Source organism: Panthera uncia, chromosome B1, assembly GCF_023721935.1.
Source record: "Panthera uncia isolate 11264 chromosome B1, Puncia_PCG_1.0, whole genome shotgun sequence".
NCBI classification, from domain to species: Eukaryota; Metazoa; Chordata; class Mammalia; order Carnivora; family Felidae; genus Panthera; species Panthera uncia.
In genome coordinates, this window is record NC_064811.1 from 97564827 (window position 1) to 97569726 (window position 4900).

Below are 4900 nucleotides of genomic sequence, written 5' to 3' on the forward strand. Positions count from 1 at the left end.
CAGTTTGTCTATCAACAGCTTCTATATTATGATTAGAAGAAACCCCTAGCCCCTCACTCAAAGACCTACAAAAGCCTGAGAACCTGTTTGGACAGGGGAGGGGAAAAGAGATAACAAAACACAAATTAATATCTCAACAAATTATATGGCCACCTGTAGAAAATATATGGACAAAAAAATGCAGGTTGGGAAGTAAATATGCAAAGTACTGACCAGATATACGATAATCAAGAGATAATGAATGAACCACTCTAGAGATAATAGAGAATTAAAATAAGGACATGGTCTAATATAAATTAAAAAGAAGGCAACATTTAAACACTGAACACAAGGTTAAAAGGCTTAGCCAAAGATTCCCAAACCTTCTGTATTCATGGCACCCTTTCCATCTCAGTAATTTTTTCATGGCACCTCTAGACCAAAAGAAATTCCTAAGATCTCCATTTATTAAGTAATTAGGATCAAACAACTTAATAAATACTAATAAGGACAAGTCCTTAACAAGTCCTTTTATACCCTAACAAGTTAGTAATCATGTAAAAAATAAATATATATACATTTAAATACAAAATTGCATCTTTTTTTCATTCCTAAGCAATCATAATTATTTGCCAGTGTGATGTCAGGCACTGCACTATTTCTCAAGAATCAAGATCAGACTGGATGCCACCAAGTACCACACTATTTCCCAAGTGGCACTTGCTTTTTGTCACAGCAAGTATTGAAAACTTACCTATGAAAAGATATGATGTCATCATCAAAAGGAACTATAGCATAATCAAATACTAAAACCGTGAACTACCTGGAGACAGTTTTGACAGTGCCTGGAAGATGTCCACTGCATTTCCCTCAATTTTTATAAAAATCCTGTAGTATCCCAGTGAACGTGCTGCAGTACAGTGGGTTCTCATAGTTTAGGAACCTCTGGTTTAGACATTAATCTCTAATGACAACCACTGAGAGGTTTTGAGCAGAGGAATGACCTGATCAAAACAATGTTTTAGGAAGACTTACTGAAGATTAGACAATTGACGATATTGAGTAAGACTGACAAAGAAAACCAAAGGGAGACTCAGGATAAGGTATTTATTCTGCCAAATTTTTTTTTATGATAACTGTTGTTTATTATATGTCAAAAAAATCTTGTAAATAGAATGACTGAGTTGTTTGGCAAAAGTAGGGGTGCTATGTTAATGAAAGAAAAAAATTAACAATGCAAGCATGGCCTTCGGCCAGAGGAGGTGACTTATTATACATAAGAAATGTGAAAATATAAATAATATTCATTATTCTGAAACTGTAAGAAAATCTGGAGCTCAATATTTTGAAGGCTTCCTTCTTAGGGATTTGATGCATAAGCTAGGCAACACAACAACTCCATTTAAAATAGTGCCTCAAAAGCCATTGTCACTTGGGGTTTAGAAAGATGACTAAGGTCCTACTTTTCTTTATGATGCCCCTTTTTTAAGAGGAGACATGTAATATTGGCAGAATGCTTCACACAGAGTTTATACCTGCTTATCTGTGGGAGAAAGACGGATGGCTGTTGTTTGACTTTCAGGGAAAACTTGAGCTTTAGAAAATTTGTGCAAAGGTAGTTTTAGAAGCATAGTACTAAAATTAGTTGTTCTATATAAATATAATATTTCCTATATTCTGTAGCTATAAATACCTTTTATATCTTTTAATGGGGATACTTAAAAGTATTTAAAGAATTCTTCCTTAGTAAGCCAAAAAAAAAAAAAAAACAAGAAAAAGAAAATCAGTTTTGCCAGAAAAAACAAAGAACCAAGGCTCAGGAGACTTGTGACTAATTTGTTATGGTCTTAGACACATCATTTCACTTCTTTGAGTTTCATGCTTAATTTCTAAAATAGAATAAAATAACAAGATACTAGATTTTGTGGTTCTATACTAGAACCACAAACTGGCTGCTCTAAGCAGGACATGATGTGCAAATAAATGTATTTTGTTTGACCCACTGCATTTTCATTCCCTTAATATGAATTAATTTCAATGCTAAAAAGAGTTTTTACATAAAACTCTAGATAGCTGGCTTCTTTTGAACCCTCAGCTTATATTCTCCCTCAGCAAACAGCAAGACCAGAGCCACTGCTGCCCTCTTTGGATGGCTCACACACAGTAAATGAAACCCTTTGTTTTTTGCACCAGTCTGGCCCTTCTAGGATTTGGATTTACAACCCCTGATCTACATGATTGCTAAGCTCCCAATGTACCCTGAATATATACTGAGAAAAGAATAAAATATAATTACTCATGCATGTATGTGTTTGTATGCATTTATTTAATTCCCTAAATAATTTATTTTCTTTGTATATCTTTTTCTTTCTCAAATAATATGCCTTTGCTCTACAACTTTATCACTCTAAAGTTTAATCAACTTTGTGATTATACACATGATTTTGCTATAAGCAACTACAAAGGTGTTTTAGAAAAATAATAAATCACGTTTACATAAGTAGAGGAAAATGTAGAACATTTTTTATCAGCTAAACAAAAAGCAGTGAAGGGCTGGATCACACCTATCTTTATAGCAGATTCACTGAAACCATCAAATGCTGCATATGTTTTAGATAGTGCTATGAATCCCTAATGTTAAATATGAAATGGATGGGGCTTGAACTATGAACTGCAGAAAGGAATTATTTTTTCAAGAATATTTTAATAAATCATCAAGTCACTAAAACACAATACATGCATTTAAAACATTAAAATACATTTTAAAAGAAAAAAATCCATAATTTACATGTCTAAAACCAGTTATTCCCACTTTTTAGCTTTTCTCTCTCCAGTGTATATCCATATGGACTTGGGTTTATAGTTGTAAATGCATAAAATTTTGTTTTTTACTTTTTTGCCATTTAGCTTGATTATTGCAAACACTTTTCCATGTTGAACCATTTTCATAATTTTTTACTTAATGACACCAAAATCTGACATCACTGCCTACACCTTGATTTATTTAATTATTCTCATGTTTATAATGTTAAATTCATTCTCCATTTTTCACCATATTCATTGGTGTAATGAGCTTCTTTTTGCCTATGGCTCTTTTTTCTTCTTTTGAAGAGTTTCTTCAGGATAAATTCTCAAGAGTAGAATTACAGAGTCAAAGAGTATAAACTTTTCTATGGCTTATGATATATACCATCAAATTGTTTTCAAGAGATATATGAATTCACATTGAATGTACCAGCTTTATCGGGAATTTGCCAGCATTAAGCAATTACCAGTTTTAATGTTTATACTAATTTAGAAGATGTTACAATTGCCTCATTATGGTTTATTTGCATTTCTTTGCATATTAGTAATGCCAAAAATTTTTAACATGGGACTCAATATCCTGGGTCATATGGTTAGATAATTATTTTTTCTTTTAATAAGTAAAAAGTAGAAGTGAGATCCCTTCATCATGAATCTTAACACTATGGGAATGCTGTAAAAAAACAGCTGAGTAGGAACTTTCCTCAGTTTATCCCAACATGCACTGCCATCAACATAATAACCTGTCATGAAATCATCTATCCATTCAGAATTATTTTCCTATAGGTGAAACTGATAACAGGGTATTCTAATATTCTAAATATACTCAATCATCAAATAAAACTTTGCTCACGATACTTTCATTTAGTTCTGAAATAGTTCTGTATACTTCAATCATAGAAGTAAGATGCATTTAAAGTTCCTTCTTATGGCTGCCTTGAATTAACTATTTTTTTTAATTGATTGGGCTCACAATAACTGGCAAACAACTCAGGATATTTTAATGCAACTTCAACTTTTCAATTGCAACTTAACACAAAATATTAATTCTAATCACTAAAGATAAGATGTCATTTGCAACCCCCTACTTTCTGCTTATTCTTCATATGCTATTGCAGTTAGATGATTTTTTATTAATATGACTTCATTGCAACTATGTAGAATTCCTCTTGACTTCAACAAAACCTGTTTGTCTAATTTTAACTAACAGTAATTTATAAGAGGAGTGTGTTTCCCACCAAAAGGATTAGTCATACTGAAGACTATTTGTAGATGTCCCAAAATTATTTTTCAATGTAGTTTGCCTTAACCAAAATAATAGATAATAAATAATGAATAAATAATAAAGACATGCTTAGGATAATTGTCATGAAATTGAGTTCTACAGTTAAAAAAAAAAAACCAACCTACTCAAGTGTTAATATCAGTTATCTAAATTTATTTCCCATTATTTTTTAAATAGTGTTTTAAAGTGCATTTATAGGGGTGCCTGGGTGGCTCGGTCGGTTAAGCGTCCGACTTCGGCTCAGGTCATGATCTCACGGTCCGTGAGTTCGAGCCCCGCGTGGGGCTCTGTGCTGACAGCTCAGAGCCTGGAGCCTGTTTCAGATTCTGTGTCTCCCTCTCTCTCTGCCCCTCCCCTGTTCATGCTCTGTCTCTCTCTGTCTCAAAAATAAATAAACGTTAAAAAAAATTTTTTAAGTGCATTTATATTAAATGTGACTTTATATTGCAGAAAATAAGGTTGATTTCTGCACTAATATGTGCTTTGTAGAAATTTCTTTATTTTTGTTTGATTAGACTTCCATGTGTCTTGTTAAATAAAGCTTAACTGCACTTTGGGAGAATTACCAGGTACCACAAAGCCAGTTCCTATCTGTACTACAGAATAGAGTTCTTTAAGTAGTTAATAAGTATATCAATACTTTTTGAAGAATATTCCAAAGAAGTCATTATCCAATGAAAACTCCATTTCATCAACTATTATTTATAGTTAAAAATCTAAAAATTTATATTAAAAGAATAATCCATGACAGGCAGACAATGTATGTTTACTGAAGAAGGAAAGAAAGGAAGGAAGGAAGAAAAGTAGGAAGGAAGGAAGGAAGGAAGGAAA